The following is a 13,647-nucleotide window of genomic DNA, read 5'->3' on the forward strand; positions in this document are numbered from 1 at the left end:
CACTTTTAAGGGAACCCTGTGCTGACAAGATATAATTATTGTTCATCTTTCCTCCTATTTCATCACATCATGGCTTCTTTGCTTTAACGGCAGTTTTTAGTTGCTTCTATGCATTACAAGTAGTTTTTCCTTAATAAAATACAAAAAATTGTGAAGTCCTTAAAAAATGTGTTTCAGAAGCGATACAAGGGAAAAGCTTATTCTATACTTGTCTTACACTTCTCCACTCTGTCCCTAAGTATCTGCTACCATTCAGTGTCAGAGGAGGATGTTCAGCTGGATGAATCACCTAAGTGAGCTAACACTGCACTTCATCATTTAACAGCCCAGGACAGTGGGTTTTTACACCTATCCAGACTTGTTAGCTGGCTAAACCAGACAATTGCTTCTGGACCTTTTATTTCAGTCTGCAGAAATACGTTAGCAGACCTAATGGCTTAACGGGGAAGAGCAGAATAAATGTAAACATTTGTTTACATGTTTACATTTGTTTACAAAACCCTAATGGTGTTTTGTTGAAATGGGGTAATGTCAATAAAAGCTTGTGGATATAAATAAGCTGCTAGCAAGACTTTCTCTTGCTTCTTTCCAGTCCCGTGAGATATTTTTCTCTCTCAGAGAAGATATTAGTAGAGTTCTATAAGCTATGAACACCTGCGACATTGCAAACCTTCGTTTATAGTACAGTAGAAAAATATTTTGACAATGGATGTTTTAGGATTTTTAGCCAATCACCCCAAGGGGTGGCTGATCCTTTGACCAATTAGACTATGAAGAAGAAAGTCTATAAAAGAGTTGTAAAATAATTAAATAAATCAATCTTTCTGCACAATTCCTGCCTGCTGGATCTCTCTTCTCCTCCCTACCACTGCGGGATACTGTGATATTAGCTTACTTCAGACAAGGCTCATCTGCAACCAAAAAAAAACCAGCTACGTGATGGGACTGTGCTTTTTGCATCTTCCAGGTATCATCTGACAAAGTCTTTCCCTGACTTGGCCAATACATAAAACCAAGTTGGATTCTGTTCTGAACCCCATAGGGAAGCCAAAGAGAAATGAGTCACTCAAGGAACTCAAAGACTCCCTTTGAAGAACCCTACTGCAGGTCAAGTTCACAATGCTCAACATTAGAAATGCTGGATGTAATGCAGGACAATTGAAGGAAATAGCCAAAGGTTCAAAGACCCTTTGTAACAATGCAAATAGATACAGAGGTTAATGAAAATAATTACTGAGGTTGAGAACGAAATTTTCACAGTTTAAAGCTACAACTTGCAAACTAATTCCTGGCACAAAGAGCCGTGTAACCTCAACTGGTGTTGTGTGAGACCAATCCTGATGGAATGAACACACAAAGCTCACTCACTGTGCTGGCCGAACTACAGTAAAACCCCTGATAAAATGGAGCTTCCCCACGACATACAGCAGCCTGCAAACGTACACGCACCCTGCAGTGATTGACTTTTATTGCCTAACTAACTCAATAAAACAAAGCTGAGCATTCTGCAGCCTGGAAATGAAGGATGTACTGTAATTTGATCTAAAGTTCCTTAAATCTCATATTTATACAAGCTGCAGCAGGCATTTCACGAGTTGTAAAGAATGTAAATATCACTTGTGCAAAAACAGACCATGCTTAATATGAAAACTAAATCTAGAAATACTGAACTTAAATCCATTAATCAGCCCCCTAGCAAAGCAGGTAAGGAGACCGTTGATTATTCTCTATATATCTGTGATTCAACTCCAGATCAGTAATTTTTCTTTCAAAAATAGATGCAGACACCTGATGAATCCTCCACAAATTGAAAGAGCACATGTAAAATGTAAGATTCGTTATTCAGAGTATAGAGTAACACAGCAAGCACCACCAGGAAGGAAATGCTAAGTCCACACTACCATTTATAACAGGGATAATAGCCTCAGGATATTTTTTCTCCATCTCAGAACTGGTGACACTACTCTCAGGGCTCCTGCATTTTGTTTAAATTCTGCTTTGTGGGATTCAAAGTCCTGCAGTGACAAAATCAATACGCATGCTCCACCTGCTGCTTGCTCTTCATTGCACCACTAAAGTTGTAGCATCTATACAGTGAGGGATGTTTTGGAAACTCCTATAAAAGGTTATAAATGCTCTGACCCATATGGAAGGTTTCACTGGGTTTCTGATATCATACCTGATTTTCATATCTGGAATTACCTGTAAAAGCAACTTAACAACTTACCTAAGTACACTGTCACAGGACAGAGTCAGCTAGCCAGACCTTGTAGTAGATACCTTTGGTAAATTATTTATGAAGGAGAAAATTTTGAAAGATAAATTAGTTTTTAAAAAAATCTGTAAAAATTGATAAAATAATACCTGTGCAAAATAAAGAAAAGCCTTGTCCTTAATGCAAACAGTGTCTACACCATTAGTCTTTGGAAGCATAATAGTAAAAATCCATATTGACTTGATAATATTTTGCTTTCCAGGAAAAAACATTGTTACACTTCTTCAAGAAGTTTCATATTAAATGAAGAGCTTGTTGACCTATTGCTCAGCCACCTAGGAAGGAAATGAGAGACTCTTAATTCTGGCCCTTTGATCTCTCAAGCCCTAGGTGGTCATACCATTGCAAAATTTAGGAACAGGCAGTTCACCCAACCCTTCCAATGTCTTAGCACACATCCTCCAGGAGATAAGGACATTTTTTTCAGGCATGTTTTGATTACAGCCTCCTAGACTTGAACTTCTGAGTATTTTTCTTCTATTTTTCTTGACTCCTTGAAAAAGAAAAATTAAAATAAAGAGGAACATCTTAAAATACTCCTACATGACAAAAGTAGAAAATCAATGTCATTTCCTTCTCAGTATCACCCACCCTCAGCTGCATCTTGCTCAGTGAAACAGCAGGGAGGTGAAAGCATCTAAAATGGCAGATTTTATTATAAAAATTGATGCTTTCCATAGCCTTAGCAAAGAATGACTAACATAGAAAAAGAGATACGTGCTGCATTTTTAAATTAATGAAACAGTACAAAATAAAGACATTCCAGACCCACTTTCTTTTTAAGAGGGAAAATACTGCAGTTTGACTATTTCAACACATCTGCTTCTACAGCACTAACATGAAAATTATAAAGATAGAATAGCCTTTTCTCCCCATGAAAAATAATATTGCATACCATGGTCACTAAAATATAAAAGACATGCAAACAGGTATATCTTGTCCCTAGTTCAAAAAAAGTGGTGAAGTACAAAAATAAGTGTTATTACAAGATCACAAGAATGTTCTCAAGGCTAAAAGCAGAAATATCTTCTAGTGGAGATGAGTTCATACCATCAGTTGTCAGGCAAGGACCTGTACCATGATCTGTCCAACTGAAGTGCAAGCCAAAACCAGGATCTATTCTAGCGTAAGTTGAACAAAGAAGTTTATGCCAAAATAACACAGCAGGATTAGAAACTGCCTGAGCCCCTGCTATTCAACAAAGGTCAGAATCTGAGCACTGCTTAGTTTATGCTGCTACATGGATAATTGATGAGTGCCCAGAGGATTTCAGAAAAATAATTAAAATGTTGCAAGATCAAGGGCCAGGGCAAACTGCAGCAAAGTTGATTTTTTTTTTCAGTGATCCTGGCACTGGGAATTTGAAGTTGTTTCTCAGGTTCTGTTCAGTCTGAATAGGACTATTAAAACTGTACCCGGAAGCTACTTATCCTTAGAGTACAGGTGAATTCCTCTAAACACCTCTCCACAGGGCCTGGAACATGGCTGAACTTAAATACTGCATTCAGTGAGACACAAAGGACCAAATTTACGTGACTAAATGAAAGACAGAGGTAATCAGCCAGGGACTCGCCAGTCAATGGACAGAAAAAGAAATATGGTCAGTGAAATCAAGAATATGATTCATTTCATCCTACAGTTGTCTGAATTGACACCTTTTTAGGCACCCTAAAAGCACCTGTTTCTCTACTGTTTATAAAGAGCCCCAGGAGAGAGAGGCTGCAGATGCCTGTCTGTGTGAGCTGAGGCCATCCACACCATGGGAGCTCACAGTTTGGGTTCAGCACCTGCAGAGTCAAGCCAGAGTGGCAAAGTGCTCCAAGAACCATCTTAGAAGTTACTGTCATTAAGAAGGGGATGAGATGTGGCAGGGAAAATGGAATGGGATGTGGTGGGGGAAGTGGGATGGGAAGTGAAGACGTGGAAGATTAACAGTTTTCCAAATTTACAACTCCTTAAGTATTTATATTGAGTCAAGCTGGCCCCCATAGAACAAATGCAAGCCTGCTTTCTACAAAGTTGCTAAGAGCAATTGAAAGAACATCTCCATCCATTTAACATCTGCTGGCATTACCAGAATGTAGATCATCTGCCTACACATTGAGCAAGCTGGCATAAGGGAAAAGATCTACTTCCTTAACTGAAACAGTAGGCTTTGTGCTACAGCTTTCTGCCACGATTAGCTGTTGGCCTAAGAATATGACATGAATGTCATGTCTTCCCAAAGTTTAAACAAAAACAATTAGTCACAGGGAACATGGGATGAGGGGAAAGATTACAGAAGAAAAGTAAAGACCAGGCCAACACAGAGAAGGGCAAAGCTGCACATCTTTTTCAGTCACCATACCTTGGGGAGAAAAATAGAGTGGATTTTACAAACAGTGAACCACGAGCCTTAGAACCAACGTTTGTATGTTGACATATTTTTATATATTAATTTTCACACTGAAGGAATGTCTTTAAGACACCCCAGTATGATGCCAATAATGCTTTACTGTCAATGGTAGGCTGAGTCTTCAAACAGATTTTTTAGCACAATGCAGGAAGGAAATCTGTTGGTTCCTAAAGGAGATGAATGCAGTAGTAAAGATAAAACAATAAAATTATTCAGGAATATTTCAGCAGAACAGGTAAGTGACCAATTTAATCTAAAATCTTATCAAAACATGAAGTGGGATTTCTTATATACTAAGTGCTAAAGTTGAGCACTTAATTAGACTGTCAAATCTGGGAGGACCAGAAGCAGATTAAACTTTGGATACTTACACACAGTGATCAGACACTGCAGTGCAAAGGAAAGATTAGATGATCATAACTAATCTAAATTTTAATTAAAATTTAAAAGCACTTTAAAAACTTTAAAAGGTTTTGCACTGTCCACAAGGGAGGAAAAACTGAGGTATGACAAGATAGGTTCAACTGTATTTTTCTCATTTCTGAATTGAATTTGGTATCCAGTCTTTCTAAGGTTATTCTCAGCTTAAAGAAAATTCTCTCTGTTTAAGTAACTACCACTGAGGGCCACATTCCATTTTTATTTTTTGACTGGTGGAATCACCTCACAGGTTAATAAGATGGGTAGTAAGAAGTTTTCCATGTTGATGAACATTTTAATTTTAAATTTAAATTTAGTGTCTTGATTTCTGAGCATTGACTGCCCTCTGCTCAAGCTTGCAGGCAATGCCAGAACAAAGTTCACTTTGATGGAAGAAAAGGGAAGGATATTGTACCATTGTCTCTCCCACATATATGCAAAAACATGCTAATATTTAGTCTTGCAGTTTTCAATAAAGGGTGGATGATGCCAGAGCCATCATAACCCAAAACACAAGATAATGTATTTTCATTCCTATGTAGGGCTGATTGACTTATTTACTATGATTTCATTAGGTGGAGAGTTTAACCCTCCATCTATTTAGAAATTGTTGGCAATTAATTTCTGACTTCTGTAAAAGTATTTACTATCCATAAAATTTTTTAATGGAGTTTTATGGTGAATGATTTTTAACTTAATGAATTTTTTAATCTCTATTTCTTTTTCTGCTGAGAGCAGCCTGGCCTAAGTCAACACAGAACTGACCTTACCAAATATTTTCAGTGCATGACAATACTCATTACAGTTAGGATATATAGAGAACTTTTTCTGAAATGAGGATAAATATAATCAGTCTATCAGGTTATAAATTTATGGATGATGAGTATCAAATACATTTGAAGACTCTAAATATGACTATTTAAAGAGGAATCATCCAAACTTTTAAAACTTGCCTTTTACACAGCTGATCAAAGGGGAAGCCTGGAATTCTACAGAGAACAGACCTTTTATCACAGAGAGTTGCAAAGAGAAAAGGTATGTGAGTGAACAAAATAACTGACCTTTTGACCATACAGTGTTTTGAATTAGGAGGGGTTTTACACAGTTTTGGAGTATTGGCTGGTATTAAATACTTCCAACATCTTGAATGTGACTATGAGCTGGATGCCTGCTAAAACCTAATAACAATAAAAAAAATGAAAACCTCAATGTTTAACACTATATTAAATGTCACTAACTACAAAACTATCAGAAGTGAACACAGTTCAGTTAGAATTTACCTGGAAAGACTTGAAACTCAGCAGAAATTAGAAAAAGCTGAGCTGGAAGGCTGAAGTCTTTTCATTTCATTACTCTCTGTACTGAAGAAGGGATGAAGGGACAACTAAAGACTCAACACAGCTTTCTAGGAATGTATCAAACAACTAGAGGATGCTCAGGCAGGAATTTTAGCTCTTCAAAAGAGCCACATAAAAATAAAAAGAACAAAAAAGTTAAGTTTCTAAAATATCACAGACTCAGGAGACTTACACTTTTTCTCCAGGTCAGAGGTTTTGCATTGTTGAGTAGCTCACAGGTAAAATAAGCAAAAGAAACTCAATTATCTCACCATGTTAAAGAAATGTGAGAATACAGCACATGAGGACCACCTCACAAAGAGCACCTCAAATTGGAGTAAAAAAAACCCCATAGTTTTAATAGCTATATGCATGATATATGCCAAGTCAAGCAGGAAGAACATTCAATGTCTTCCTAAAAGACTGGAGATACTTTAGCTAAAAAATGCAGTGCAGTTCTGTGCAATTTTTAATTAGAAACCAGACAACTATAGGAATAAAGACTAAACATGGAGGAAAGTCCTTTTTTGCCATTTTAAGACTGGGAGAAGCTGCAAAAGAAAAACTGAGTAGTGGAAAGTGTTGAAGTATACTACAATTTTATTATCATGAACTGCTTCATCCTTCCATGACCATACACATAAGCACAGGCAAAACAACACAGAAGGGGAAGCTTGAAATGTAGTGAGTATGTGCTAATAACCAGCATTAAAAAAGCAAAAGTAGGATTTAAAAAGAGATTTAACATTACTCAGCCTTTTCAGGAACTTGCTGCATTTGTCAGAAGCACTGTGCCACAGCCATGTCATAAAGAATGAAAACACCTTAAGTGGAAAATAAAAAGTCACCAGCATATTTTATATATTGACTTTTTTTTTTTTAAAACTTTTTTTTACAGAGAAGGGAAAAAAGAACTTTTGTGGGAATTCACACTTATTCACAGTTGTTACTAAAACAAAGTAAAGCTACAATCTTATCACGATTTTGTAAGGGACACAATCTACTCACTGAGGTTTTGTATTAATAAATTAAAATCATGAATTTGAGAAATAAGCCTAAAAGTTTCAGAATTTAGAGTACCTATTAAAAAACTGAAAAAATATGTCAAACACTGAGTGTCATTAAGAATTGATGTCTTAAAAGAACATGAGGCCACATAGATAGAGATTAGAACTGTAAAGAAATGCAATGCATATAGAAATAGAAAAGGAAAATATTCCCTAGTAATAAACAAGTCATGAAGAAAGCACTGGTAGTGCAACGATAAAAAAACCAGTCTGATGTTGAATATGTAAATAGACTGTAATTACAGATTAATGGTACAAAATGGCATAATTAGTTTGGATATGCTATATTGTTATTCACACTTTCCAAAAGTGGTGTTACTAGAGAATATAGCAGCTAAGGAAGTAATCTCATGCTTGAATTGAGACTTGCTGACATTCCAAGTGTGGGAACAACTGATAATGAACAGCAATTTGATTGATGCATTTTCAAGTGTGTCTTAAAACCATATTATGCACTTATATCACTTCAAGCCTGGTGTTTGCCCGGCCCAATGGTCCTGTGGAAGGGGTTAATTTTTTAAATTACCTAAGAGGATAAGAATGAAGTTCAGAGCTGCCTGTGACATGATTAACAAGGGAACACATTCATGAACATCCCAAATACAAAGACTTTCAACAGCTAAACTGCTGCTCAATCCAATGCTGAGAACCATCCAGAGGATGCCTGTTGAGCTTGTTCAGGAAAGTCCAGCAGGAAAAAGAAGAGGCATCTGCAGCTTCTTCCACAGAAGGAAGAAACAGAGACAGTCACCAGTTTTCAAAGACCAGAAAGAGAACAAATTGTGAAAGACATGGAAAAGACAAAACATTAATGCAGAAGTTAAAATCCATGAGGTGCCACACATATCGTCAAAATTAAGGAATCAAGGCAGGAATTGATCAGCAGCCTTAGTTATTAGCATTATAGTATAATTAATTTCTAAGTTTCCTTTGGAAGAAGAGCTGTAAAGTTACCTGGACCACAAAGATTTTAATACATCCTGATCCCAGTTGGCAATTGTCACTGCTAGTTGATAGAAACATGACACAAAGGAGACATGCAGATGCTTTCTCCTTTCTATCAAACATATTGATGTGTTATTTTATCAAAAACACAAGTAAAAGCTGTGATTGGACATTCTTTTTAAACAAGAGGAACCTGGTGCTATCAGGATGACATACATGTCTTCCAAGAAAAGAAGGATTCAAATGATGCAAAATCAAAAGGCTTTACACAATGGTGTTGTGGATGCAGATAAAACACTATATATATGAAAAAAATCTGTCCTCTGTACTGTTTAATATCTCTCCCAGGATACATGGAATCTGTTTCACTCCTATAATAATTTTTTTTTTAATTCCAACGCATTCTTCATAAATACTAATTTCCTGAAAAGAACATTTTTCACAAATATATTATATGGCATCTGATGAGTCAATGCCATGTCAGATTATGTCTGGTAAGCGGAGCAGCCATATAAAGAACCAAACAGAAAAAAAATAAAATCTGTGGGTTTTGGTTCTGTGCTGTGTAACACATGGGTGCTCAAAACAGGATCTACTGCTCTATACATAAATCGTTTTGCTTTTTCTGAAACGCGTTATTTTCTGAACTTTCATTTATGTCTTTGAAGACCAAAAAATGTCAGTGGTGTTTCAGCACTTAACAAAGGCAGGAATGTTTTGCAACCTTTTCAGCACGTTTTTGTCCACTGAGCCAAAAAGTTAAGGCAGCATGACATTGATAACAGGAGAAGGTGAGTAGGTCCAGTCCCAGCTGAGTTCCTCTGGTGAAGCTCATCATGGGACTTATGCTTCAATTGTTGGCTTCTGCAGCCATCTAGGAGAAGAATTTGCTCCACAGACAGATGTCTGGAGCAGGCTGATGCCCAGGAAATTAGATGTAAACATACTGCTCTCTGTCAAAAGAGTTTGCCTTCATTTATATCAATATTTCAATTTAAAGAAAAACCTGCATTCTCCTACCTCTTTGGGTTTCAGTTTCCTGTATTCTTCCATAATGATGTGATAATCACCTCACAAATATGTGCAAGAACTGCATTATTCCTTTTAAGTTTATTTCAAAAATGAGCTTATAAAGGCTTACTTTCAATTCTCACCTTTCTTGGAGTAGAAACTTGTACTTTTTCTTGAAAAATAGTCCTGACTGAAAGAGATATTTAGCAACCCTTTCGTAATTTGCAAGCTATATGTGACAAGTCACATTCATTTCAATTTTCAAGTTAACTGATTGTAAATCATTCTAGTTTTTTAAACAAGTTTGCTTTAAGAGTATAAAATTATTTCTAGCAAAGTTATATTAATCACCTTACACTTAGCTGGTTAGAATTAATGTAAGACAGATAATTTTTTCTCCCTGTCAAGAGCTTCTTGGGTTGCAAAGAAAGCAAATAAGAGGGGAAAAGTACTATTTTTTTCAAATAGTCTGTAAATATGTTGCCTATTTCCACAGCCCATTAATCTCTCCAAAATTTCTTGCTGACTTAAGCTACATGAATTTAAAAGCATATCCTACTCTTTTTGGTTCTCTTAATGTTACTGTTGATATCTGAATATCTTAAGCAGGACTTCGTAACTGTGAAATAAACAGCTTTCTTTGAAACTATCTTTTTGAACAAGGTGTTATTGCAAAAATTAAGTACCAGCAAGCATACTGAGGAATTATTTAGAAATTACTCCAGCTCACATAAAAATTATATATAAATATAGCTGATCTGTTTTTCAAACAGTCACACTGCACATTTCCTGCAGTAAAGTGAAAATTTAAGTAATTCAGTTGCATTTTGAGTAAAACAGAAAACAAGCTGAAATACTGATTATTAGTCTAACATACTTTGTTTCTAATACACAGTGTCCTGTCAAGCTGTGCTAGAAACAGTGTCCACAGAGCATACAGCAAACACAAAACCACGACTTCCAGCTCAGGAGAGCCACATGACACCAAGGACACAGCACTGAGAAGGTACAAACACTGCAAAATGCTTCTCTGTGCTTAGACTCTTCTTACTTTTTTTTTCCTAAACATGCAGTGCCCTCTCCCAGAAGCAGAATCCTAAGTCGGATGGGCGTTTGTAGTGACCCTGAGCAAATCCCCTTGTTCTGATGTTGTTAAGGAAGTGTGTCCTTCACCCTCCACCTTTGAGCTCCTCTCAGGGAATGCTCATTGCTGTGGCAGCTGCATGTTCACAGATTTAGTACCACTTTATCATGGTACTATTCTAATCACTGGTGAGAAATCACTCCATGAAACACATGTAAATGCCTCTTGGAGTATGCAAGTAGAAAAATACTACTGTTCTCCTTTATCATTGCTTCTGGTGCTATTTCAAGTACTATTTATGCTTCATGCTTGAGTTATAATGTCCCAGGCTTAGATCTCCTATCTCATTTTCCAGAGCTGTAGTTTACAGGTCAATAATCTATGTGGAACTGTTTCCACAATCTTTTTAAGAGTCTTATTTTAGTGAATACTTTGCCTTTACTTTGCCTGACTATTGTCAGGACAAGAAGAAAACAAAAAATTTTATAATTATTTTAATGCACTTAAGTAAAAAAAAAGTATTTTCTGCATTTTAGCTCAAACCAGGAAATGCACATGTCATTTGTCATTCTTGTATACTCCAAAAAGTATCTTCAAGTAAAAAAAAAGTATTTTCTGCATTTTAGCTCAAACCAGGAAATGCACATGTCATATGTCATTCTTGTGTACTCCAAAAAGTATCTTCTTCTAAGCTGGACAAGAGGATGCAGAAGACCAACCTCAGCGATGAGTATTTCCCTTTCCTTCAGGCACTACTCATTCACCCCTCTATGCTGAATCTTCCTTTACATCCCTTTTCAACTGATTCAGTCCCAGCCATACAGCATCCTTTTGACTGCCCTGTTTATTAGACAATGAGAAATGTTTCAATTCCTCACAAATTATTATAAATTATAATATATAGCACCATCAGCTTCAGAAAGTGATTCGTCATGTTTCAGCAACTGTGAGAAGAGTTTTTCCCATATAGACAGTCCCATTTATAAACACTGGACCTTCAGAAAATCTTCATGAGGGTTTGACTGACTCAAGGACAGAGGGAGTGCAAATGACATGAGCAAGGGTATTTGAATGCTAACAGATTATTTTTTGTAGGGAACTATCTAATATTCCAAGGCATTCATTTCTATCATCCATCTACCAGTAGATAGTGTAGACAAAGATAGACTCAATGTGTAAAGAAGACATAAAAACTGTATCATTATGAAACCTGAATTCAATTTTAGTCAAAGTCCTTTATTAAACAGATTATCATCAGGTGTGTCACTCATCTAAGCCTCTGTTCTATTCTTCCTCATTGTAGTAAACATTTTGAGTTGGCAGAGTCACAAATTCTATTTGCTATTTACTTCACATTGTCCTTTGTTTTATACATCTCACCACACACTCTTCTATTTGGACCATGATTAAAACATAGGCACCACTTACTTACATGCAATCAGCAAATAGGGATGAAAGAGAATGTACCTTTTACAAGGTTTTATACTGGTTTGGTTTTTTTTTAATCCTATGAAAATAAATGTCAACAGACTATTGTCTGGGTTGGGGAGGGAAAGGAGGATCTTATTAATTCTTCAAGAAGATATCAGGAAGGAAACAAAACAGACAAACCAAATCACATTAGGAAAATAAATAAATAAGAACCTAGAAGACCTCTCAAATTAATTGCCCTCAGAATATCTCATCCTTAACTGTATATACATCTAATAAAGCATAGGCATTACTGAAATTTTTACAAATCGTGAGACCTACTATGCAGTCTTTCAAGAGAACATTGTCCTGCTGTTTACAGAAAGAAGATAATAGATGCTGTCCCCTATCCTTTCCAGGGAAGGTGGACACCACCAAGGTGAGCTAGACAGCAGTCTTTTGGAGATGGCAAGAATGGCATATCACATAAATAAAGGAAATAAGACCTCTGAAAAAAATTGAACCCTTTCTGATGGTTGCCTGAAATATTTGTGTGGTCTTGACAATGTTTTTCCTATATTTACTGCAGAAATGGTCATCCCATTTTGCACACCATGTGCAGGAAAACAACATTAACCATGCAAGTGACCACTGCAGCCAGAAAACATGACCCAAGGGCTGGATGTGTTACATCCAATAGCACCAGCAGGCAGCAGTCTTGTCTGAGCAACCTCATGTCAGTAATCCATCAATATCATAGTATTGATTCTACTCCTTCCATATTTCTATCCCCACTAAACAAAATTTGCAGGATACTAAGACTAAAAAGAAAAAAAAAAAGTGATTTTATCACATCAATGATTTGAGCAAGAGCATTCCGGCATTCTGTTTCATAGATATATTTAAGATTCTCTTTACTGGGATACCTACAGGCCACAAAAACAGTTTGCTAAAGTTTTTTATCCGTTCCAATACACACATTTGTGTATGCACCTCTAAATATCACAAGGAAAACAGATAAAAGCAAAAGTCCTTTATTTTCCACCATGGTTTCAATCTGTGTGTTCTTTGTCATTTTCTTGCTAAAAAAAAAGTATGAGACGACCAAATTTCAATGTCCAAGTTTTCTTAAAAGAAGCATACTACAGTTTCCTGCAACAAAAACAGTTAAATCCAAGGAGGTGGGTTGTGGATAAACCCACCTCCTAGGAACATCCTAGGAAGGGTTGGTTTATTGATCAGAGGAGCACTTAGTAGGGGGAGGTCACACCAATTCCATTGAACTAACCAAAATATTGTGGTAAGCAGGGAGATGGAGGCGGGTAAGAATCCTTTGAGATGGCCTGGGGTAACCATCCCCCTCTGCATGTTCCCTTCAGAAGGACATTAGTTTCCTGCAGGTCTCTTGCCTGTGACATCCTCATGGAGAAAGCTTTACATAGGACACCTGACCTATATTCAGGCAATGTAAATGACTGCTGCCTGTCCATGTGTGCATGATCCCTTTAGGTATCAATTTAGGTGACTTAATGTGATGAATGTGTCCCCTCCTGCCTTCCTCACTATATTCAAACAGAGCCCAGATACAAGTTTTTTCACTCATACAATGTTGCCTTGACAACAGAGTATTTTCATAACTTTGCTTGCATTACTTAGCCTCTAGAAAATGACAAGTAAAAGAGCCACAAGTACTATTCACATGT

General features: G+C 36.6%; 1 protein-coding gene across 3 annotated transcripts in view; it reads right to left on the reverse strand.

The window, feature by feature from the left end:
- The window catches only part of PTPRN2 (protein tyrosine phosphatase receptor type N2), a 658,488-nt gene that overhangs the window by 478,180 nt on the left and 166,661 nt on the right, over positions 1-13,647 (reverse strand). The gene's annotated exons all lie outside the window — the stretch shown is intronic.

This window comes from Aphelocoma coerulescens, chromosome 2, assembly GCF_041296385.1.
Source record: "Aphelocoma coerulescens isolate FSJ_1873_10779 chromosome 2, UR_Acoe_1.0, whole genome shotgun sequence".
Taxonomy (NCBI): domain Eukaryota; kingdom Metazoa; phylum Chordata; class Aves; order Passeriformes; family Corvidae; genus Aphelocoma; species Aphelocoma coerulescens.